Genomic DNA, 26,388 nt, shown 5'->3' with positions numbered 1-26,388 from the left:
CATCTATGATCTTTGGCAAACTAGGTCTGCACTCCTTAGTTTTCCCACCTCTAAAATGGGGAGAATAGCAAGAGCCTCCAATGCCTTGTGTCTAGAAGCTATCAAATGCCGGTTGCTGCTGAAGTGCTCCAAAGGTTAACCACGAAGGGACACACAGCCAATCTCACTGCTAACACTTGGACTGCCCCTCCCAAAGTCCAATAGGTCACCTATTGCCCTCTTGGAAAGTTCAGAGGAATCATTTGTCCTCTCGAACCATTCTCAAACATTTTGGTCACTGAAATCCTTTACAAGCTTAAAATTTCTGATAAACCCCCAAGAGCTCTTACTTATGTAGGTTTGATTAATATTTACAGTATTGGCTGATAAAAGTATCTATCTTAAATATTATTCATTTGCCAAATAGAATAAACAACTTAAGATACATTTTTTTGGGGGGGGGCTATTTTCCAAACTGAAAAATAAAAAAAAGTGCGATGAGTAGCACTGTTATACATTTGGAAGCTCTCTTTAATGTCTGGTTTAATGCAAGCCATCTGGATCTTCACATCTGCTTCTGCGCTCAATTGTTTGTGATAGTGCACGTCCCACAGGCTCGGGGATACGCGCCGTATTCTCATGAGAGTATGTGAGCCCAAGAAGCAAACAGCATCTTTGTGCTATTACAAAAACCTTTCTCATCTCCAGGACCCCTAAAAGGGTCATGGGGGCCCCCAGGTGTTCCTGGACCACACTTTGAAAACCACTGCTTCAAGATTTCTCAAACACACCACCGAATGGATCTGAGAAGGCGACACTCCAGAGAGCCCTACGAGAGCACACATGCTCGCCTAGTGACTCTTGGCCTACTTCTTTGTTTATTTTAGTTCGGTTTTGTAGCCTTTCATAAAAACTGGGACTTATTCCAATGATACTCATATTGCATTTAAACTGTAACGACAAAGAATAAAAATATCATTGAAAAAGGCCTGCCTTGCCAATGTCCTTAATCATTTGCTTGTATCCATCACGTGTAGTGGGGTGGGGTTGGAGGGGATCTCTCTCAGCTTCCCTTTCTGGCCAGCGCATTTGAAAATGTCCAGGGGCTGGTGCTGTGGCATAACCATCACCCGCAGTGCTGGAATCCCATATGGGCGCCAGTTCGAGTCCTGGCTGCTCCACTTTCGATCCAGCTCTCTGCTATGGCCTGGGAAAGCAGTGGAAGATGGCCCAAGTCCTTGGGCCTCTGTACCCACATGGGAGACCCAGAAGAAGCTCCTGGTTCCCGGTTTTGGATCGGCCCAGCTCCCGCCATTACAACTCTTTGGGGAGTGAACCAGAGGATGGAAGACCTCTCTCTCTCTCTCTCTCTCTCAGCCTCTGCTCTTTGTAACTGCCTTTTGGCTAAATATCTTTAAAAAAAAAAAAAAAGAAAAAGAAAAAGAGAAAAAGTGTCCCTTTCCCTGAAATGCTTCCTTGTCATCCACAGCTTCCTGCTTCGATAGTGTAAGGCAGATCGCCAGGAGGATGCTTCATTGCACTCCTATCTACCTGTCCCGTGTCCGCATTTTGTATGCCACATTGGAGGAGCCCGCTGGGACTCAGACAACAAGCCCGAGTATGGTGGGTTGGCATCCTGAGAGCTTTTCAATGAAAGGAAACCGGAAGGCCTTGGGAACTGACTCCCCACAAGAGCAGGAAGGAGCTCTCTTGGAAGTTCCCACATCAGACAGAAGGAAACTTCTCCCCAAAGAAAGGCAATTGTCTTAAACTCTCCCAAACAGCCAGGAAAGATGAACAAGAGGGGCTACAAACCCTCCCTGCCCGCAGTCTGCTCAGCTATTCTGAGGGCAGCCCCGAGAGACGACCGGGAGCTAGAGAATGATGGTCTATGGCGGAGCTGCTTCTCTTCCCCACTTACCTACCTGCAACTCAGAGGAACTGTGTCAGTTACCACCTCTTAAAAACTGTACAGTACTCACTCCCCTCAATTCTCTCCCCTATAAAGAAGGCATTTGAGCTTCAGCTACCTCACCCTTTCTTCCAGCCCCACATTTTGCACAGCTACCTTGCACACATGTACACAAACGAAATTCAGATGTCTTTTTCCTATTAATCTGTCCGTTGTCAGTCATTTTCACAAACCTTCGGAGGATGCAGGGGAAATTTCCCTCACTCCCACAAGTCCTATTGTAACACTTCATACGCCGTCTGTCTCCTGATTCTGCCCCTTCCAGAAGCATTTCTGTGGCCCTATGTCTGCCTTCTTGAAGTCTTCAGATGCTGGGAACCTGTGTTTGTTTTTGTTTTCCTACAAGATCCTTTCTAAAAAGACTACAACATCTTTCATGTTCCTTATCTGACCTTTATTTCCACGTAGGACAAGAATTCTCTGGGTTAGAAGATATAAGAAACAATAGGCTTATTTTGGTTTTAACTTGAAAGAAAGAAGTTTTACTCAGATCATGAGTCATCAACATCAACCACGATGATGGAGTGGATGTTGGATACAGTTGTATGTATTGGAGCAGAAACGTCAGAACGGTGTTGGACCTCGGAGATAGAAACCCAATCCATCATCTTCTGGGTGAGATGTAGGGGCCCAGGGGCTAACTTTTCCCTAAATCACCCAGCAAAGGGGTGGCAGGACTCAGGCTATATTTTGCATTTCGTTTTCAGTGGTCATGTTATTATACAACTAACTTTCCTTCTCATCAGGTGCTTCAACCTTCCTAAGTTTTTATCACACTGTGCCAACCCAGAGGTGATTTTGTCGACACAATCTATAATAAGTATTTTCAAGTAGCCACTACACTTATCAAGAGAAAAATACATTTAAAACTCAAACCATGAGATGGGCATGAAGCTCTGCTTGGGATGCCTGCATCTGTATCAGTGAGCGGGTACTGCCTCTGTTCCATTCCAGCGTCCTGCTAATGTGCACCCATATTATACATAGTTCAAGTACCTGGGTCACTGCTACTCAGATGGGAGAAGCATAAGTTCCCATCTCCTGATTTCTGACTAGGCCCAGGTCCATCTGTTGTGGGCACTTGGGGACCAGCTGTAGTAGTAGTAGTGATAGTAGTAGTAGTAGTAATGATAATGATAATATTAATAGGGGAGGAGGAACTATTACAAAAAAAAAAATCAAACCATACCTATATATAAGGAATGAGAAACATCCCAAGACTCCATGTTCTAATCTAGCCCACTCAAAAAATATTTTGCTTAGTATATGTTTAAACTTTCAAAAATAGTTTTAAATATTCACTCTGCCTCTTTGTCTACATTATCTCTCTATGGGCTGGGGGAAAGGAGCCTGTTTCTGATGTGTAGATTTCTTTCTTCCATTTCAGCAGCAATATTAAAGAAGTAATCACTACCTTGGTGAGATGGCAAAGCTATTAATACTGGGTAATGGCCCCGTCCATCAGAATTCACTTAATTTGAATGACTGTGAAGAGCTGCAGCCTATGAATGACCCAAGTCATTTTCTTTCCCTTGGAAGTGAATGCCCACTATTGTTTAGCTGAAAGCAGTAATTATTAAGCAGTGGCTCTGACATCTAGCAAGAAAGAACACTGACAATTCCTGAAGGCAGAAAGCAGCTCATTAGAAAGCAGAGCCGCACTGCCTCCTCCCACCCCAACATCCACACGCCATCAGAACGGATTCCATATCTCTCCTCTCCAATCTAACTGCTGTGGTTTCAAGGAAGTACTAAGCTATGCTTTCTAAACTACCTCTACTCTTTACCTATCCTACACCTTTTTTTTTTTATTTGACAAATAGAGTTAGTGAGAGAGAGACAGAGAAAGGTCTTCCTTTTTCTGTTGGTTCACCACCCAAATGGCTGTTACAGCAGGAGCTATGTTGATCCGAAGCCAGGAGCCAGGTGCTTCCCCCTGTTCTCCCGTGTGGGTGCAGGTGCCCAAGCAATTGGGCCATCCTCCACTGCCCTCCTGGGCCACAACAGAGAGCGGGACTGGAAGAGGAGCAACCAGGACTAGAACCCGGCACACATATAGGATGCCGGCGCCGCAGACAGAGGATTAACCAAGTGAGCCATGGCACCAGCCCCAACCTATCTTACCCTTTTCCTTTGGGATGGAACATTTCAAATTACTCTTTTCTTTCAGATTTCTTTTTCTTTAACAAAAAAGTCACTTAACATCTTGCTTTGTAGTTTCTCAGAGTTTCCACCCACGTTTGGCACACAGTAAAACAATAAGCAAATGAACTGATGAACTTTGTTTGCACAGTTCCTAAGCAAAACTGAAAAGAGATGTCCATGGAGAGACTGTTAAGAGCTACCTTTGAACATTGGCTCTAGCACTTCTGCAGAAAAGTAGGCAAAACCAATCATGTTTTGAGTTTGTTTTTATCAATGCTATTTTCCTATACTTATTTAACATAATTAAAATAGATAAATAAAGATAGATAGAGGCACCCACCACCACTGAGTCTGGATAGAAAGAAGGGAAGAAAGACACAAGACAGAATAATCTGAGAAAGGCAGAAAACAGTAAATTGCCAAAGCTCGCTTTGCTACCAGGACCACAGGTCTCCCTTGTTGCAGAGCTGAGTAGCTGGGAGAGTCTCTTTGTTTGAGGTCCCCAAAGCTAGCTCAGCAGAGTTCTTCCTCCTTCACTGAAGGTACTACTCAACAAGTAGCCAAATGAGAACCAGGGAATCTTGAGGTCAAAATAATCGCCAACATATCTGCAGGGGAACTTTGATATCAAATCTTCGGGTCCAGGAATGTTGCTCCAAAGCAAATCAAATTGAGTTCACATATCCACTTCTTATCTGTCACCATGACCTGAATCCACCTGACATCCTGGACCTGCTGTTCTTTCTCCAGGATTCCTAACTTTTCGTGTTCTGACCAGCTGTACAGTAACCTGGAAAGACGAACTTCGTAGCTATTTTGCATTCTGAGCAGAAGTCCTGCAGGACCATCTGTTTCCAGCTGTCATTACTCAACTTCATATCTTGGTATTTTCTCAGTGGGGATCGGATAACCTGTGTCTATAGCCTCCCCCAGCCCTCGCCACATCCTGCACAGTGATGGTCTCCACCAGTGAACCGTGTGTTAAATCTTGGCATCCTGGTTCAAGGAACCTGCTCACCACAGCAGATGCTTGTGTGCTGTTTAATTATTAATGACTGAAACACGGCTACCTCTAAAATAACTTCCTTTTAATTTCTAAGGTTTTATTTAACTCCAAAAACACTATAAAGAAATGAGAGAGACACATGAAAAGTAGACAAGTCAGTCAGTCAAGAAACCCTAACGTAAACAAGGCAGTTGTTCTGCTTCTGGATGCGTCGTCTAAATGTAGGCTTCTTGAAGGGTATAAAAAAAGCAAAGGAAAGACTGATCTCCCAGACTGTAACTAACATGTAGTCAAAAACAAGTTTTGGCCCACATTTTTTAAAGCACATATTCTGTGGCTCCATTCTATCACTTCAATCTCTAAAATAAACATTTATTGCATGCCTTACCCTATGACGAGCGCCTTATCAGAGATGTCTGTTCAAGCAAGATCTTCAAGTCCTTAAGGTGAGTTAGATGAGAAGTAACATCAACACCAGGTATGAGTGGAATGCTCCAGTTCCTCACTGAACTAGGGGCCCAGAGGACTCCCTGGCCTCTAGGTCATGACCTCCACTTCAGCATTGGTCCTAACTCTGTTCAGGCCCTGTTGTGGTCTCCCCATTCCTTCCCCAGTAGGAATTTCACTTCCCCTTTGCTACTTCCCTATCAACCATTCCCCAAGGTTTAGAACAATAATTTTTGCGAAGATTTACTTATTTATTTAAAAGTCAGCTACTGAGAGAGAGGGAGAGAAAGAGAGAGGAAATCTTCCATTAGCTGGTTTACTCCCCAGATGGCCACAACAGCCAGGGTACCACGTGGGTGGCCTAAGTACTTGAACCACCTTCTACTGCTTTTCCCAGGTCATAAGCAAGGAGCTGGATTGGAAGTGGAGCAGCTGGGACACGAACCAGCTCCCATACAAGATGCCGGTGTCACAGGCGGCAGCTTTGCCAGCTATACCACAACGTCAGCCCCAGAATAATAATTTGATGTAAGCAAATGAAATCAGCATATTTGAAAGAGTTATCCATACCCCCATGTTTACAGCAGCTTAATTCACAATAGCTAAGACGTGGCATCAACTCTGATGCCCATTAATGACTAGAAAAAGATAATGTGTTATATATACATTATGGAACACTACCCAGCCATAAAAAGAATGAAATCCTGTTGTTTGCAACAAAATGGATGCAACTGGAAAACATTATACTTAGTGAAATAAGCCAGTCCCAAAAAGACAAGTAACAAATGTTCTCTCTGATCCACTAATAGACTACCTAAAAGGTAATCTATAGAAGTGAAATTGACACTTTGAGATGCGATGACTTTGAACAGCCGTTGTGTCTCAACTGTTAAGGAACAGTTTTTTTTTTTCTTTTCATACTATTTGTTGAACTCTATACTTAATGTAGGGTTAATCTTATGTGTATAAAGTTAATTGAAAATAGATCTTAGTTAAAAATTAGAATGGGGATATAAGGAGGAAGAAGGGTAGGAGTGTAGGTGGGAGGTAGGGTAGGGTGGGAAGAATCACTATGTTCCTAAATTTGTATAAAAACTTCATGGTTTCATATATACAAGAAAAAAAATTCCTAGATTAAAAAACATTATATTTAATTAACTCACTGTTACAAGATATTTTCCTAATAAAGTATAAAACTTAAAAAAAAAAAAAAAACTCTGAGGTTACCTCCATAACTCCTTCCTATGGTTAAATGTTTATGGGTCCCCCACCCCAGAGTTCATATATTACATTTTTTTTTTTTAAGATTCATTTATTTATTTGAAAGGCAGTTACAGAGAAGTAGAGACATAGAGGTCTTCCATCCTCTCTTTCTCTCTCCAGATGGCCACAATGGCCAGAGCTGTGTCGATCTGAAGCCAGGAGCTTCTTCTGGGTCTCGAGCCATCTTCTACTGCTTCCCCAGGCCATAGCAGAGAGCTAGATCTGAAGTGCAGCAGCCGGGACTAGAACCAGTACCCATATGGGATGCCAGCATTGCAGGTGGTGGCTTTACCTGCTATACCACAGTGCTGGCCCCCATATATTAAAATTCTAACCCTCAATGTGCCATATTGGGAGGTGGGGCCTTTGGGGCAAAGAATTAGCGTCCTTATAAAGAAGGCCCTCGAGAGGTCTCTTGCTTCTTCCACCATGTGAGGATACAGGAGGACACATTATCAATGAAAAAGCAGGTCCTGGCCAGACGTGGAATCTGCTGGTGTCTTGAGCTTGGACTTCTCAGTCTCTAGTACTGTGAGAGAGAATCTCTGCTGCTTATAAGCTGCCCAGGTTATGCTATTTTGCTGCTGCAGCACAAACGGGCTGGGATGCTCCTCCTGGAATCCCTCCATCTCCCTAGTGCTTCCCACAGTTCCCTCGGCTTGCTCAGAGGCCCACTGAGGGCTCCATCATCAAAGCCATTCTTCCCTGCAACAGAAACCCACTTCCTCATATCAACTGTCCACCGCCTGTTCCTTGTTCCGCATCGGTCGGCGTCCAAAATCTTCCTCAACTTTTTCTCCTTTTCTTTTATTGCTCTTGGCTTATATTTTTTGCCATTTCAGTTTCAGACCTCTTTGCCTGTTTTCTTTCTTAGGTGTCTATCAGGGCAATGGGGGTGGACAAGGGTTTCACAGGAAGGGATTATGGGAACCAGCAAGGGGTGGAAACGTACAAGGTAGAGAACATTGCATTAGCATTGGGCATTACATCATCACCTACAACAACATGGACACTAACTTCTGACAAATGCCATCCACAGACACGTCGAATTCTGAGGCGATGAAACCCCCAGGTGGAAGTCTCTGAACCTGGCACAGTGGTACAGCAAGCTCAGCCACCACTTGGGATGCTCATTTCCATATCCAAGTTTGAGTCCAGGATTCTCTTTTTCAGATTCAGCTTCATGCTATTGTAAACTGAGAGACAGCAGAAGATGGCCCAAGTGCTAGGCCCCTACCACCCACAAGGGGAGACTCAGATGGAGTTCTAGGCTCCTGGCTGTTGAGAGCGCTGGAGGAGTGGACCAGCAGATAGAAGATTGATAGCTAGCTATCACTCTCACTCTGTCATTCTGCCTTTCAAGTAAATGAAAATGAATACATAAACACTAAAAAAAAAAAAAAAAAAAAAAAATGAAAGCCTATGCACCTGTCCTAAAGTCATTTCTATTCAGGGCCATTTATTTTATTTTATTTTTTGAAAGATTTTATTTATCTGAGTGGTAGATTTACAGAGCAATGGAGAGACAGGGAGAAAGGCCATCCATCTGCTGGTTCACTCCCCAAATGGCTGCAACGGCCGGAGCTGTGACGATTTGAAGCCAGGAGCCAGAAGCGTCTTCTGGGTCTCCCTCATGGGTACAGGGGCCCATGGACTTGGGTCACCTTCCACTGCTTTCCCAGGCTATAGCAGAGAACTGGATCAGAAGTGGAGCAGCCAGGACTAGAACCAGTGCCCATATGGAATGCCAGTGCTTCAAGCCAGGGCTTTAACCCGCTGCGCCACAGCACTGGCCCCAAATTCAAGGCCTTTTGTTTGCAACTGCACATCTTGGGGTCTTATGCTAATCACCTGGCTTATGCCAGCCTACAGTTTATCTTGCTGTACCACTGTTTATCTCTTCTTTCTACAAGGGGCACAAAATGATATCCGGTTCCAGCGTACCATTCCATACTGTTATTTAACACAAGAAGCGGTGTGCAACCTTATGAGTCTCTCCCTATCCACAGCAAGGCTGGTTGGCACTCTATAAACAGCTGAAGCAAGCTTGGTGTCTGGCTCAAGGAGTTCCAGCTCCAGTCTCCCATCTCCATCCCTCTGGGTCGCCTCTACTTTGTCCGTCCCTCCGTGGCTGGACTCTCCTCTCGGTCCAGTCATTATGAAGAAACAATGCACATGGACTGATAACTAGGTCACCTTCTGGAGCTCTGAATTCTGCACTGCCCAAAGCTTCTAGGCCCTCACACTGCAGTCAGGTAGGGTACACAGCCCCACTGCTCGTCTGGTAAGAGACCAGTTGTGTTAGAAAGCCATCACTTCAAGAAGAGATTATTCCGCCAACTCTCAAATACAGACCAGACCCCAGAACTGTCTCAGTACTAAAAGGAGAAGACTGTCCGGTGCCGCGGCTCAATAGGCTAATCCTCCACCTTGCGGCGCTGGCACACCGGGTTCTAGTCCTGGTCGGGGTGCCGGATTCTGTCCCGGTTGCCCCTCTTCCAGGCCAGCTCTCTGCTGGGGCCTGGGAGTGCAGTGGAGGATGGCCCAAGTGCTTGGGCCCTGCACCCGCATAGGAGACCAGGAGAAGCACCTGGCTCCTGGCTTCGGATCAGAGCGATGTGCTGGCCGCATCGTGCCAGCCGCGGTGGCCACTGGAGGGTGAACCAACGGCAAAAAGGAAGACCTTTCTCTCTGTCTCTCTCTCTCACTGTCCACTCTGCCTGTCAAAAAAAAAAAAAAAGAGAAGACTCAGGGTATGCAAAATCCCCACGGAAGCAGCCATGTTTGTGCAGTGGTTATCTCAAGCATACATGCCAGGTTGATAATGGCATCTAAAATAGAACTTCCTTGACTCTCTTGCCAGGATAAGTCTACAGAAAGATGTACATTGTCAAATACTCAAAGTAAAGATTCAACTTAGAACTTTTCCCTGTGCCTTGTTTTTCTTTTCTTTTCTTTTCTTTTCTTTTCTTTTTTTTTTTTTTAAACTCAGGTGTTTGAGGGCCAACTGTGAAAGGTTCCTACCTCATAAATCACTTCAGTCATTTTCTGAAGCCAGTTCTATAAAGTAAGATGCACAGATTTCACAAGACAAACACTGTGAAACTTTAACTGTTCTTTCATATGCCAACCAATGTAATACAGGAATCTTAATTTCTAAATCCAATAGCTTTATCAACATCTTTTCACTGAACAACAATACCTACATTTATTCAGTGTTCTTCCCTTATTAAAATAGAAGCCAGTATATTTGTTTTTTTTTTTTTTTAATCATTGTAGCAATGGCTTTAAAAAAAAAGAAATTTGTTCACAAAATGTGCATTTACCATTCCAGGTAATGAAGGGGACTCTGAAAAGAACAGGGCAACTGGAATGAGGTCAACACTCCAAAGTTCCAGTGGCATGATACTATAGAATTTGAGCTCTTCCTTGTTAATAATAAACAGATCATTAAGTCGTGATTCATACATTCATTCATCAAATACAGACTCCCCATTACCTACAAGGTGCTCCACATGTTGATGTCCAAAGTTCAAGGAGGCACGGGCTCTCACCTCTGATCTGCAATTCTGCATTCTAACAGTGGAGATAGAAGGGAGGAAAAGAACCATACAGAGCAGCACTGACTTCGTGCTAGATGAGTGGTACAAACAACAGGTGCGGCAATGTTCCCGTCTAGCAAAACACAGGCGAAGATGTCAGAAAGTGTAAACAAACTAAAGAAAATGTTTGCAGCACAGTAAGAGGAGGTAAGAAGGGAAATTCCAGTCTCCTGCTATGCCTCAGTCTAATTTTATAAAGCTCTCCAGAGCCAACGATGTCTTCCTGTTGTTTGATTCAACTTTACTTCCCTCTAATTTAAGCCCATTTCCTCTGAGCAAATAAAAAATTAATCAGTGTCCTCTTTCTATTAACCCTCTTGCTGGGCATTATTATGTCAGTCCTTCCTACACCTTGTTATTTTCCTCCTGCATTTTATATAGCAGTGTCTTAGAAATACAGCCTTTTTATACATTCTTAATGGCATCTGAAGCCACAAGAATTACCTCCAGCATATCATCTTTGTTCTGAAATTGTTCCTTTGAGCTTTCTTTCAGATTGGCTCTCACTCTGCAAGTAAAAGCTCCAAGATGATACTGATTTTAGGAACAGGTACCTGTATAGGCCCATGTGGGAAGTCGTCGGCACAGATGCAAGTTAGAAGCCAAATCATAAATGTTTTTTCTTTCATGCTGAGGAAATGAGCACTGTTATTAATTGCTTTCTATGGTTCTGTGTGCTTTTTAAAAAAAGCCTTTGCTGATCATTTGCATTAATATTATGCTAATAAAAGTGAGGGGATGCTAACGAATTCAGTCTCTTCAGTAGTAACTAAGGATTAGAGAAAGAGAGGTAATTTGCATGTTTTCTTGATTGGGTTGAATTGGCATTTAAACACCCATTGTCACAATTTTTGAGAAAATAATAATAATATGTGTTGAGCCAGCCTGGGCAGAAGTAATTTGTCCAGCGGAACCATCTAAAACCCAAGTATTTCAAGAGACATTTTGCTTCTAAGCATATATCTCAAATGACAAGGATGAGCATTCAGACCCAGGACAACCATCTGCATCACAAATACAGTTCAGTTCCTCTCTGCAGAAGGAATTCATTTACTCATGAAGGCCATTCACTTCCACTTCTGAGTGCTTATTCCTCAAAAAGCTTCCAAGTATTGTGAGAACAATGATTAAAAGAGGATCTTTCCATCTGTGCTGCATTAGGCTGCAAGACAGCCCCTCCTACAGAAACAGTTTTTGCATAATTCATTGTGCCATTTTAAACCCTAATCAGTGAACTGCAATAAGCGATGAAGTCCAAGTGCAGAGGAGAGCACAGAGACAGATATTTATTAGCTATCTCCTAAGCATTCATCTAGTCCTCACTTGGGGCTATTGCTCCATGAATCACAGTATATGGATGCTCATCTTATCTCCAACAGGTTCTTACTCACAAGTCAAGTGTGGTCATCATTCTTGGCCCATACTAATGTCCAAGGAGAGGATTTCTTATACTGTTATCACAGGATAGCTTTGGAGAGAAGATTCTACTGGAAGCAAAAGAATTTGGCCTGTCTCCAGCTCTACTGCTCATTGTATGAGCACGGCAGAGAGATTCACCCTACAAAAGGGCGATACCTCATGCTTTGTCCAGTTCTAGAAATTACATAACTCTAATACTCTAATCTGCCTACAGTGACCTCTCACCTAGAACACCTTAATTCAGCCTGCCACTTCTCCTTACTGCTGCATTTTTCAAAGGAAAAGCTAAAGTGGTGGGGAAGGGACTCTCTGGGTCTTTACTTCCCCTTGAACCATTGTACCCTTGCTTTTGTTTGTTTGGACATCTATTTGTGATGCACTGGGAAAGGAGTCTATGATCACAGAAAACAATGGCCTTAGGCTTCTGTACTTTAAAAATATTTTTTTAAATGATAGAATCTTCAAGTTCTAAACTTTAAACACTGAAAAAATGGATTAATCAAAAGGTGTCAATGTAGGCATTCAATATATTATTTTGAGCCAGCAAAACTAGCACAAACTATGTGGCTAGGATTGAGCATACATGAACTGCAAATCTTATTTTAAGTTTCCCATTTTTGGGTCATAAGTTTGGTGCAGCAGCTGAGATACTTGCTTCCCATATCGAAGTGTCTGGGTTCAAATCCCAGCTCTGCTTCTGATACCAGCTTCCTGCTAATACACACCCACCCTGGGAAGCAGCAGCTAATGCTTCAGGCACTTGAGTTTCTGGCTTCATCCTGGCAACCTTGGATGCTGTGGGTATTTGGAGCCTGGAGTAGCAGACAGGAGATCAATCAGACTCACTCCCTTTTACCTTCCCCTTCTCCTTTTCTCTGTGTATGTCTGTCTCTCTGCCTTTCAAATAAATTCAAAGTACAATTTTTAAAAATTATAAATTAAATTTATATTTCCCTCTACTGTTAACATATAAACATTAATGCCCGTTTGTCTACAGAATGCTTGTTTTTTTCATTGACTTAGCAAATAGTGAAAATTCACTTTACTTCATGCTTTGCAAAATACAGAATACAGATGTATTTTAGATGAGGTAGGCCCAGAATTCAGAAGGCAGCAAAGATGTATGCAGCCCCAACACAATATACTAAGTGGTAACTGTTATGGGAGCACAGTTGGGGAGGTCACAGCTCTTAGAGAGGAGAAAAGAGGAAGGCAACCCAGAAGAGCGAAAGGAGCTGCATCTTGCAGAGTGTGTCCTGGGTAGAATCTGACAAGAAAAGCATACATGGCAGTGGTCACCCAGAGAGTAAAGATACAGAATTCTGGACAGTGAGTCTGGAGAAGTGCAGACGGCGTGATACAGTTCTTTGGGGACTCAGAAAATGATACTCCAAAGTATGGCACTCTGGTGTGCTGAGTACTCTGACCTAAAGGAGACCTCTGGCCTTGTTCCAGCTACCCTCTCCCTCTCCTGCTCCTCTTTCCCTCCCAAAGCACAGGAAGGGGAGTTCTGAACCTCCCCTTTCTACCTGCAGGCAGCATCCTCCGGGAGATAAACTCACATAAAGGAATCTGGAGTTGTTGCCACGCCACAGCCAGGGGAACCGTGTCCCAGACTCTTGTCTGTCTTTGGGCCCATTCATCCTCCCCCAAAACACTGATTTCACCTTTAAAAGCACCTACAGCCCCCACTCTCCTTTCCCTCATGAAGTATATGTAGTCTTCTCAGTGTCGTTAGTTATTGGGTTCGCCTCAATTTCCTGTGATGCCTGCCCCAACCCCATACATATGTGCCTTTTCTCTTGATAATCTGCCCACTTTCACATTATTTCAGTGGATTCCTTCACTGAGCCTTCAGAGGGGGAGAGGAAAGTGCCTTTGGCCCCTAGAGAGTGGCAGCACCAGGCATCCAGGTTATCAGACCCACACCCCACCCTTGCTGAACCCAAATCTGCACCTAACAAGATCCCCAGGTGACCGATGCACATTCAAGTTAGAGAAGCACAACTCCAGGCCTTTGAGGAAGGAGATCAGAAACTCCTGAAAGAATTACTGGCTGGAGGACACTTTTTTGAGCCATTAGGATATACATGAGAGTTAAAATTATGGGAGTGAAAGAAAGCTTCCTTGCAGGAAACAAATTTATATGGGATAAAAGAATGTGTGTGTGGTGTGAACCAGGTTGTACGTCTGGAAGTGAAATACAGAATCATCATGAAGATAAACAACACTCTCTTGGTTTGCCTATTAAATTAAAACTGAACCAAGCAGAAAAAGGAGGAGGAGGGAAAAAGGGTAAATAAAACCTTTAAAATAACAATCACAACAGGGAGTCCACATTAAAGCCATAAACAGCTTCTATTTATGCGTAAGACAAGTTCACATTCATGCTCTTTAATATTCAGGGATTTGGACACAAAAACAAATTTGAAGTGAGTGGAGGCAGAAGCAAAAGGAAATTCAAAAGAAGTGGGATGGCAAAAATACTCTGAGTTTGCTATTCTGGAAAAAAAAAATGCTAACATTTCAGAAGGGGGCCAGCATAGCATTGTGGTACAGTAGGTTAAGCTGCTACTTGCGATGCCCACATCCTGTATCAGAGTGTGAGTTCTAGTCACACCTACTGCACTTCCAATCCAGCTTTCCGCTGATGTACCTGGGAAGGCAGCAGAAGATGGCCCAAGTATTTGGTTCCCTGCCACCCATGTGGGAGACTAGTATGGAGTACCTAGCTCCTGGCTTCAGCCTACCTGGGCCTAAAGGGAAGGAAATAGAGGAGAAAAAAGGACTAACCAAAATCTTTAACAATCTCAATAGAAAGGCCACATGAAGGTGAGATACAGTCAGTCTGCTCCTGAGGCCATCTGGGGAGTGGACCAGTGCGTGGAAAGTGTCCATCTCTCCCTCTCTGTTGCTCTTCCCTTCAAAATATAAGCTATAAATGTGGGATCATGAACATAAAAACATTACTGGTTAATTCAACAGAATTACGGATGACTCTGCTTATCCCTTTACTTCACTGTTTCATTTCCCCCAATTCTGCTTAATAAATACACACCATTTTTTCCTTTAAATGCAAAAACAAACAAATAAACAAAAGACCACCATTTGCTGGGGCAGAGGTAGCCACAGCCGGAAAAGAACCAGAAGGCCTCAATTTCAGGAGGGCTGCGCCCAAGAGCTGCCTGACCTCTGGCAAGTCATCTGCCCCCCAGATTCTCTTCACCTGTACCAAGAGGGGCTTAAGAACACACTGTTCTTGTCTAGAAAGACTTCCAGCTGGGACTAAGACCCAAATTGGCAGCAACGTGAGATTCATTTGTTGCCTCCAGACACTCCCTTGACAACAACATGAAAAATGTGCACGGCGTCCATTCCACTCTCCGCCCTCAGCCCATCCCACCCTCCTCATCCCACCAGCTCACCCAGCGCAGCACTGTCCTGGGATTCTGTTCACAACCCAAGGGCTGGTTAGACTCTGTTTCAAGTCCACCAGGTGGTCATCTGTGTCCTGTCTCCCAGGTGACACTGTTGTCGCTGCTAGGTGTTGCCCCACACACACCCAGAACGCTGTTGCCTTGCAAACACAGCCCTTCCCAAGACCCACGCAAGCCACTGCTCTGCACGCCCCTGAACAAGGCCCTGCGAATGCTTCTTGCTAGACGCCAAATGGTTAAAAACCATGGTGCATGATGACTGTTCCCTGTAAAAGCCTTAGAATATTTTTTTTTTAATGGCTTCACTGCAATTCACAGAAGCACAGGCGGGAATGGCAAGCTGTGCTCTTTCATGTCGGGGAGAGCGCACATGAATACAAATATGGTGGAGGATGAAAGGCAGCAGCAGGCGACAGGCTGCTCTTTCAGGAGTGACGGCGGCCCCATGTGAAGGGCCCGTCGGGGCACGACGCCTGCTTCTCGGCTCCTCGGAGCAGACACTCCGTGGAAACCTGCGCTTGCCTGCTCAAGTGGGTGCGACTGGTCTAGAGTCCTTCGCTAGCCTTGAATTTTGCTCTAGTGTGGATCCACAGAGGTGTTCTTGTTCTTCCAGCACAGAGGCTTCACATCAGCCTGGGAGGCCGCCTATAGCATCTTCTCATGGGATAAAGGCGCTCATGGCAGCCTCCCCATCTCCACGTGCAAACCTTGTCTGTGCATCACTGCAAAAGGTTCCCAGGCATGTCTGTCCAGACACACCTGCCAAGTCCGCTCTCCAGGAAGCACCAGGATGCCTCTCAGATTTGTTGGTCTCTGTACCTCCAGCAGCTGGTACTGTTCAAGTACGGGGAGGCTGCCAGGTTGAAATAAACGTGAATGCAGAACACTACTGATTAACCATGCCAACTACAAATTCCAACACATCGCAAGTCCTCATAAGAAATTTAAAATGCTAAACTCTGCTGGGAAAGTGAGAAAGATTCTCATAGCTGCATTTCAAATGGAAATGTGAATTTTTATTACTTATACCACCCAGCAGCTCCTTTATAAAATTAAAAGAAGCTTCTGATAACTTACCAGCAATAATGATAACAACTACAAGACTAAGAGGCAGTGACTATACTAACTCCCCTGCCCCCATTTTAAGGATGAGAAAATGGAGGCTTAGGCAAAGAAATCATGGCGGCCAGAAGAGACCTATGCCGTCCATATCTCCATGATTAAAGGCTCTGAAATCCATCCTTAAAGGAGTCTGAAAAGTTATGAGCAAGTTTGAGCAAAAGCAACTCTAGAGATCACAGAGTCCAATCACGCACAACCCATCGAAGCTTCAGAGCTGGCTCATTAGAGGGAGAGCAGCAGATATACGGTGATGATCAATGTGTTAAAAGATGCGAGTGATAAACACAAGTGATCCAACCCCCATCTGATAACACACATTGTTTTTATTTCCTAGAGACAAAAACAACCAAGTTGAAGTGCTGCACAAAGTCCTCTCTTCCTTTATTTCCTGGGTCTCATAAAATTCAGACTCTAATCAATTAAATGTGAAAGTAGCAGAGAATAATTGGGGGAGTTGGCCAGTAGCATCCAGGTAGCCAGTACTCAACCAGTGGACACTGACTCTGGATGGGGCACACTTACAATTTTTCATGTAATTTTATTTGAAAGGCAGAGAGACAGAAATCTTTCATTCTCTGGTTCCACCTCCAAATCCCTGCATCAGTCAAGAAACTCTCTGGATAGCCAGTCAAGAAAGAACATAACCAGGGCGGCGCCGCGGCTCCCTAGGCTAATCCTCCACCTTGCGGCCCTGGCACACCGGGTTCTAGTCCTGGTCGGGGCGCCGGATTCTGTCCCGGTTGCCCCTCTTCCAGGCCAGCTCTCTGCTGTGGCCAGGGAGTGCAGTGAGGATGGCCCAAGTCCTTGAGCCCTGCACCCCATGGGAGACCAGGAGAAGTACCTGGCTCCTGCCATCAGATCAGCGCGGTGCACCGGCTGCAGCGCACTGGCCGCAGCGGCCATTGGAGGGTGAACCAACGGCAAAGGAAGACCTTTCTCTCTGTCTCTCTCTCTCACTGTCCACTCTGCCTGTCAAAAAAAAAAAAAAAAAAAAAAAAGATAGAACATAACCAAAGAGTACTCCATTAGGACAGATGATGTTATAAAAACACATTACTCTTGAACTTTATCACCACGGCCATAAAGACAGGTAATAAATACACTTTTATTGATCATTATTTTTCCTTTGTGAACTTTGACAGCTCAACCCACTGGTCCTTGGGCTAGTGCAAACAAAAATCTGCCATGACCACACCACTTCATTTCCAATATTCTGCAACATCTTCTCACTAACTGAAAATTATTCTCTTGTGGAGGAGGGGGAGAAGAAGGCTATTAGCGCTATGACTTCAGAATCACAGACCAGGAGACCTGTTGGGTCGAGGTGGTATCTCTGCCTAGCAGGGTGCTTCAGACATTTTTAGGTAGACTTTCAGTATTTTTCTCTTGCAACATGCTTCTCTGAGTAGGTAGCAGGTGCTGTGGGGCTGGGTAGGGGATATGCCCCTGTCTTTGCCAGAGTCCACACCATTCCCATTTGCATGGTATGGCATCTGCTGCTCCCTGTGGGCATGCGAGTTTGCCACCTGCCTCACTGCATTAACGTTATGGCATTAGAAGAATGTGACTGAGGCCAGCGCTGTGGTATAACAGGTAAAGCTTCCACCTGCAGTGCCGGCACCCCATATGGGCGCCAGTTTAAATTCCAGCTGCTCTCATCTGATCCAGCTACCTGCTGTGGCCTGAGAAAGCAGTGGAAGATGCCCCAAGTGCTTGGGCCCCCGAACACACATGGAAGATCCAGAAGAAGCTCCTGGCTCTTAGCTTCCCCCGGGCTCAGCCCTAGCAGTTGTAGTCATTTGGGGAGTGAACAAGCAGACAGAAGATCTCTCACTCTCTGCCTCTCCTTCTAACTGTCTTTCAAATAAATAAATAAACCTTTCAAAAAAAATGTGATTTACAGTTTCAATCCCATTACCGATGACGTCACCTAAATTCTACATCAGAGTGCGGCATGCTTTTTCAAGAAGAAAGTGAACAATCATGCCTAGAGAGATAGACTGAACCAGGGGACTGAGTATCTTGATTCTGGATGTTTCTCTTTGTGTTAAGAGCAATGCTAGTTTGATCGAGTCACTTGGTTTCAATGGATCATAGTTATTTTCTCATTTGCAAAATAGGATAATTGGACATGCTAATTAGTTTTTTTTTCCTAGCACAAAATCTTATTCAAATCATGTGCAATATAGGCATTTGCCCAGGTAGAGGGGTACATGGGAGGCATGGTGTCTTTGGAATCACATAGGCGAGAATTTGGAACTGGACTTCATCATTTTGCAGGATATCTTAGGCAAATTCTGTAATCTTACAGCCTCATTCATCTACTCAAAATGACTTATTGGGCATCACCTGGGTATTGGGTACATTCACAACTTTTCTGTTTATCTTATTTGAAAGACAGAGGAACAGAGAGAGCAAGCTTTTACCCAGTGGTTCCTCCAAGTGCTCACATCAGCCAGGGCTGCACCAGGCTGAGGTCATGAGCCAGAACTCAATTCAAGCCTCCCAGGTACACAGCAGGAACCCAAGTGCTGGAGCCACCACTTGCTGTCTCCTAGCAGGGAGCTGGAATAGGAAACAGCTGGGACTTGATCCCAGGCACTCCAATATTGAAGGACTACACCCATGGACTGGGTAGATTCTAAAGCGAGAGTCAGGAGTGTGCAAAACAAAGTCACCATTCCCATGAAGCTTATATTCTAGTGCAAGGAGACAGAACACAGAATGATTTATAACGACACAACCAGCACCTTCCATCCCACTCCTCCCTGCCCCACTCATTCAGACATAAAGGTGAGAAGGCCCAAGAGGTGGAAGCAGAAAAGAACGATAAGGGGACAGGGAAGGGACCGAGCCCAGAGTGCCAATGGCCAGAGAGAGTGAGGCTATGGGGTGGGCTGACAGAAGGTGGCAGCCAAGGCAGGGGAGTGGATATGAAGGTGGAAGTGCCACTTTACAAGGCTGGGTTGGGAGCAGGCACTGGGAGCGGCTGAAGTTACCGCCACAAACCTAAGTGGGCTCTCAGAAGGGCTGGGGACTCGCTATTGCAGGTGGGAAGAGAAGACATGTGCTAAGAGAACACTGGAGCAGAGACCTGAATGAAGTGGGGCAGGCAGATACCTGGATACAGACCATACCAGGAAAACATCCAGGCCAATGCACGTGGAAATGTTACAATGTAACCAGCACAACTCCTGGCAGAAGTGCTGGCACTTTTTAAGGAGTGAGTTCCCTTTCCTCCCCTCTCTTTCCCCTACTTTCCCTCTTCCAATTACCTGCCTGGCTTCAGAATCTAGCCTCTGTCTTTTACAACAGCAACAAAACATCCGAGGAAAGTAGACCAAGAGCCAGTAAACCTCACCTTTATTCCACATTCTGATCAATGGGAATCTACCCTGGTCACATCCTATATTTGGTACTGAAGAAAGAGAGCCAAATCTTGCCCATGCCATGTTTTGACCAAAAAAAAAAAAAAAAAAAAAAAAAAATCAAAAACAACCACTCCTTCTGCAATTAAATACTCCAAAGTACACAGAGGAAGTTAATGTTTATGAGCCTCTCTCTCTGGAAGGCGAGCGGCAGAGCACAGAGGCTCAGATCACAGCCTGTATGTCAGCGAGGGCTGCCAAGGTGACCTCGGTTAAGTCATTCAGCCTTTGCGATCTCAGCTGTTTCACCTATGAACTGGGGATCCACGATTTCACTCCCGAGTAATGGTGAAGTTTGGATGAAATCACGTACTTAAAACACGTTCAACTTTTTGGCAGTGAGAAAAGGACTCCGTGGTACACGTCTATCCCTATCGGGGATTTTAATGATGAATTACAGACATTAACTCTGAGCAAGCAAAAGGGAATTTTATTAAAAGCTTAACCAGTTGACTCTGAGAACATCTGACAGCCAGGAATAACGCTGCCAAATCACGCCCTAGAAAGCTCCGGGAGCAGCAGGCTCGTACCCCCAGTGCCGGGAGCACCAGGCACGGCTCTAGTTTTCAGTGGGAGGACAGCTTTGCCTGTGGCAAAGGTCAGAAAGTAGAAAATCCCACTGGCAGAATGCTGCTCAGGTGTCCAATCACGCCATTACGACAAACAGTAACTCTTTGGGAACACCTACTCGCCACACCCCTCACCAAGAACACCCCTGGCTCCCTCTTCTCCATGCAGTTCAGCTGTATCCCTCAACCTGGAAAGTCCTCCAACCTGTCTCTGGGTTTGCTTCCTCCCTCCCAAAGCCAATTCTCTCCCTAGGGACCTTATTATGAACTGATTCACACCCTGACTATGCACACCCATGTACAGAGACACAACTCCTTTTGAAACTATACCATGTAGAGATTAAAAATAAATACATATGCAGCTATAAATCACACTAATCCACTAACCATTTCAGGTGTGTATATGTCATTGCACAAATGGGGTTAGCAATCCCTGATGACAGGAAGCACTGTTTTTTCTCCTGTATCTGTTAGAAGTCCATTTCCCACTCTTTGGTGATGCTCCACAGCTCATCCTTTAAATCTGCAAGTTAAACCTCTACCTGCAGGGCCAGCATCCCATATGGGCACCAGCTCGTGTCCTGGCTGCTCCATTTCCAATGCAGCTCTCTGCTATAGGCCTGGGAAAACAGCAGAGGACGGCCCAAGTACTTGGGGCCCCTGTATTGAAATGAGAGACATGGAAGAAGCTTCTGGGTCTGGCTTCGGATCAGCCCAACTCTGGTAGTGAAACAGTGGATAGAGGACCCCTTTGTCTGTCTCTCCCTCTCTCTCTAACTCTGCTTCTCCAATAAATAAATCTTTAAAAAAATAATAAATCTGGTCTGTAGGATAGTAAATTGAGACTCAAATACTTAATTCATCTATATGTATTTCTTTTCAGAAAAAAATGAATTCAAACTCCCATACAGAATAGGTAACTGGTGTCAATAAATTTTACAATACTGAAGCACTTGCAAATGACAAGAAATTATCTTAACACTTGTTTTTACTCATATTCAGATAAAAAAAATTCACCTTTCCACTCTAGAAAGTGGAGAATTTCACACTTCCCCAAAAGTAAAAGGAGATTTTGTTCATATAGAGTAACATTTCCATGTTGTAAGCACTGCTGCTCAATGTTTTAAAAAAATCATAGTAATATTTTCAAACAGTGACTTCTCCAAATTCTTTTTAGGGATTGACAGAATTGAACTATAACTCTTATTTGGCCCATAAGTCAGAAATTCTCTATGTCTTTATCAAATGCTTTCTGCATGGAGCACTTAGAAATTTAATATGGTTGAAAAACCTACAACATTGAATCAGCCATCCACAACACCTACACTAAAAGAAATATAGATATTTATGATATATTATATATATATTTATATATTGATTTATATATGTTTTCATTGACAGGTGCCTACAGAGGAAGTCCTCTCATGAGAAAGGTTCTCTTCTTTCCTGAGTAATGAACTCATTCAGGAAACATTTATTGAGTTGCAAAGAGTCTAGTAGAGCAGTGACTGTTCCCAGGTCAGGATGCCAAGCACGAGGCAATAGATACATGGAGGGCAAAAAGAAACTGACAAGAACTCAGTGGTTCCCAGCAGGCTCCTAGCCAAGGGCAGGAGGCTGATAATGTCTGCCTGGGCTCTTGGCCAAGAGGAGGAAGGTTACTGGGCATTCATAAATACACATGGACAAAAGAAGTGAAAAACAAGAAGGGAGCAGAGGGTGGTGAGACAATGGAACAATGGCACAGCAAGGGGAGGAAGCATCAGTGGTGTCCTTTTCATCAAGGGGAAGGAAGGACTCACTCATCTATCAAAAGGAAGTAAAAATGGAAAGTGAGGAAAGAGACAGCTCCCTTCTCCCTCTGTCACTTCAAATGCCCCTGGGAAATGCAAGTGCACCTGCAGCTTAGAGATACCACAGCTACTCCAGCTTCTTTAGCCTTATCTGGTCTTGTTTATTTCATTTCCCCCATTCAAACAGTCCTCTTCCAGAGGTAGATCCGTGTCTCCCCAGCCAGGACATGATGTAAGCCGGCAGACTGCAGCTGTAATTTATTTCAGAATGACCCTTTCGTTGCAGGTTATCACTGTGTGATGAAGCCCATGTGCAGGACAAATGCAGCATCCTCAACCCTTAGTCCCCAAGTCATCAGTTTACTCAAACAGCCATCAACAAATATGGAAGACATTCTGTCAACTCAGCACAGCTCGTTTCTGAATTCTTTTACCTCTCTTTGTAAACCCAAGAGCAGTCAACACAAGGACAGCGTTGTTCCTTCCACCCCCAGAGTCTTCAGTCCAGCGTTCAAGACCTGAAAAGCTCTGCCCCAGCTTCTCTTCCCCTTGAGCTCAGATGAGCCCACTCCTCCCTGAAGCATCCTAGACTCTGGTCTGCCAGCCCTGGCCCATGGAGCCCACTGCAAGCCAGGCACCCTCTCTGCCTCAAGAGCCCGGGCTGCACAGTTCCCACTGCGTCCACCTGTTTCTTATCTTCCCCTGTCCCAAACCACACAACACAGCCGATGTACTTCTCCAGCCAACCACTAACTTCCACACTGTGCAGGGCACTGGCTCACTCACCAAGCCACTCAACGAAGATGACGGGATACCTCTGGAGACAATCTGGTGGCACAGGGAGAACTGCCCATCTCCTCAAAGATCAACAACCTTACTGCTTGCTGGATGTAGCACTTTGGGTGAACACTCATTTCTGTTTTCTTAGGATGAAATGGGAATACCTATTTGCTTTGCATGGCTGTCCAGAGGATGGGAAATAATTTACGTAAAGGGCCAGATTCTGGATCATGACTTAAAAAAAAAAAAAAAAAGGAAACTGTGATTGGTAAAATATGAGGGCATAGAATTAAAACATAAATTTATTTTGGTACAAAACAGTTTTGAGATTCATGTACAGCTTTTGCATAATGCACATATTCCAAGAGCATTTTAAAGGTGGGGGTGGGTAGAATCTATAATCTACTGGTTCATTCTCCGAATGCCTGCAGTAGCCAGAGCTGGGCCAGGCTGGAGAAATCCAGGAACTGGGAAATCCATCAGGATCTCCCTGCAAGGTGGCAGGGAACTAACTACCTGAGTCGTCACCTGCTGCTTCCCGGGGTGCTTATTAGCAGGAAGCTAGAATCAGGAGCACAGCCAGGGCTCAAACCCAGCCATGTCGATACAGGGTGCAGGCATCCTAAGTAGGGACTCGATGGTTATGTCACACATCTGTCCCTGAAGATCCTTTATAAAGCAGTTACATGAGCGGCTACACGGTGAACTGGAGACTCCTCGAAGGTAGATTCACCCCTTACTCTCCTCTGCGGTACCCTGAACTTCTCAAGGAACAATTTTAACAAATGAATAAAATAATCTGCACCAAAATGTTAACAAAACTGTCTTTGGGCATTGGTTTTATAGGCAGTTAATTGCTTTTAAAAATATATATTTATTTATTTATTTATTTGGCAGAGTGATAGAGAGTCAGAGAGAACCAGCTCCTCTATCCACTGGTTCACTCTCCAATGCCTATAACACAACTTCCAGGACTGGCCCAGAATGAAACCAGAAGTCAGGAACTCCATCCAGGTCTCTCATTTGAGTGGCAGGGACTCAAGTCCCAGAGCCATCATCTGCTGCCTCCCAGGCACATTGGCAGGAAGCTGGATAAAAGCAGAGTAGCTACAATTTGAATCAGGCCCTCCGATATAGCAAGTAGGGGACCCAAGTGGTAGCCTAAACCGCTGTGCCGTAACACCTGCCTCAGTTTACTGCTTCTTTTTGGTCTGTGCTTGTCAACATTACCTAAATTTCCTAGAATGAACAAACATTACAAGAGTTATGCTAAATATCTGCACTGAGTGACACCACAGTTTTGGCTCCCAATCCCCATTACACACAGAAACTATGCTAACAATGTTTCCTTTCCACTTGACTTTACATCTCTTTATCCCTTCATTCTCCATCTAATTTTTCTGCTAAAAAATTATGCTTACATAAAGCAACTTTTCTTAGATGAAACATGGACAGTTTTCCCTAAAATGTCCCTTAAATTCAACACCAAAATGCACCCTTTAGAATTTCATTTGCGACCACAATGAGGGTTAATGTTGAATTTCAAGTTCAAACATTTGTGGTATTAAATTAGCTTAAAAAAGGGAAGCAAACTCAAAAACATCCTATTCTTCAGCTCATGTCTCATTCTTCTGACATTCCTACTTTCTCATACGTTAGGTGTCTACAGTCACCTGCAGCTTTAATATTTTAAACATTCTTTAATATATTATGTAAGCATAACGTATGAGTGCAATACAGGGAAATTCACTCAATACTGAATTGGCAATGGTGTGTGTTAAAATAAAAAGGAAGCTCAGGCATCATGGGTAACTTTCTCCCTGCATTTAGGTCGAGAATATTCATTTTCATGAAGATTGATGGTTCTATCTCACCATTTAAAAGCTAAATAAACTGCCAGCAAAGAGGGATACAATGGTGGGTAAATTATTTGAAAAATCTCTTATACAACCTACTTTACACCAAAAGCAGAATCATCCAGGGGCTGATGTGGTGCCGATTAAGTCAATGGCCTGTTAAACTGTCACCTGAGAGGCCAGCATTCACTATGAGCACCAGTGGAGGCCTGGCTGCTCTGCTTCGAATCCAGCTTCCTGCAAAATAGCAAAGGTGGCTCAAGTACTTGGGTCCCTGCACCCACATGGGAGACCAAGATGGAATTCCTAGGCCTGGCCCAGCCCCAATCACCAAAGCCTTTTGGGTTGGGCCAGCGGTTGGGAGAGCATGAGCGTGCTCTCTCTCTCTTTTAATTTCTCCCTCTTTCTGTCTCTCTCTCTCTGGCTTTCAAATAAATGAAAGCTAAATCTTTTTTTTTTTTTTTTTTTTTTTTTGGACAGGCAGAGTGAAGAGGGAGAGAGAGAGACAGAGAGAAAGGTCTTCCTTTGCCGTTGGTTCACCCTCCAATGGCCACCGCGGCCGGCGCACCGCGCTGATCCGATGGCAGGAGCCAGGTGCTTCTCCTGGTCTCCCATGGGGTGCAGGGCCCAAGGACTTGGGCCATCCTCCACTGCACTCCCGGGCCACAGCACAGAGCTGGCCTGGAAGAGGGGCAACCGGGACAGAATCCGGCGCCCTGACCAGGACTAGAACTCGGTGTGCCGGTGCCGCAAGGCGGAGGATTAGCCTAGTGAGCTGCGGCGCCGGCTTGAAAGCTAAATCTTAAAAAAAAAAGGGGGGGGGGGGAGCGGACTCGCCCATATTCAGCTAAAAACAAATGCTTGAAACGATAGCTCTTTTTTTTTCTTCATTTTATTTGAAAAGCAAATTCAGAGAAAAACAAAGATCTTCCACCTGCCGATTCACTCCCCAAATGCCTCAAACAGCTGTGGTTGGGACAGGTTGAAGCTAGGAGCCCAGAATTCAGTTTGGGTCTCCCACGTGAGAGACCCCGGTACCAGAGCTATCAGCTGCTGCCTGCCAGGGTGGATATTAGCAGGAAAGCTAGGAACTGACCCCAGGCGCTCTGATATGGGATGTGGCCATGGCAAGCAGAATCTCAACTGCTTAGTCCAACACCTGCCCCCCTCAGCCCTTCCCTCTCTCACCCCCACTCTGCCGCCTCTTCCTTTCCCCTGTGGGTGTCAGGCCGAAACACGTTTATCTCCCCTGACTCACCTGCCTACATTGGCAGGAACCCAGGTTTCCTTAAAGACCCTCCGTCTTCTTCCTTCAGGCCTTTGTGGGTTCCCTGACAGTGGCAGCTTTCTGCCCATTTCCCAGCCTGATATCAGTTTTTAACTGTTCTCAGCACAGAAAATGTGCCTCTTCCAATCATAACACTATAGAGCTCTGTTTCAGAGATCTCAGGGTCAGAAGCCTTGGAGAGCACTTGGTTAAATGGTTCTCAACTTTAACAGACTGCCTTGTCCTTTACATAACATGTTCGTTTTAATCTGCCCTTTTACCATTCTGAAATGAAGCTCAGAT

The 26,388-nt window shown here is 44.6% G+C and overlaps 1 protein-coding gene across 4 annotated transcripts in view; it reads right to left on the bottom strand.

The window, feature by feature from the left end:
• Positions 1-26,388, bottom strand: part of ARHGAP18 (Rho GTPase activating protein 18) — a 189,736-nt gene that overhangs the window by 70,945 nt on the left and 92,403 nt on the right. The window contains exon 1 of one of the 4 annotated variants that reach the window (XM_089332696.1): positions 15,259-15,379. The exons of 2 other annotated variants lie outside the window; for them this stretch is intronic. The gene's annotated coding sequence lies outside the window, so the exon portion shown is untranslated. Of the gene's footprint in view, positions 1-5,490; positions 5,683-15,258; positions 15,380-26,388 lie in introns of those variants that run through there. One more of the 4 variants, XM_070073609.2, reaches the window with a different exon arrangement.

The sequence above is a fragment of the Oryctolagus cuniculus genome, chromosome 5 (assembly GCF_051225735.1).
Source record: "Oryctolagus cuniculus isolate XC-2025 breed Fujian yellow rabbit chromosome 5, ASM5122573v1, whole genome shotgun sequence".
NCBI lineage: Eukaryota > Metazoa > Chordata > Mammalia > Lagomorpha > Leporidae > Oryctolagus > Oryctolagus cuniculus.
The sequence above is the reverse complement of the archived record's forward strand: the minus strand, read 5'-3'. Positions and strand labels throughout refer to the sequence as shown.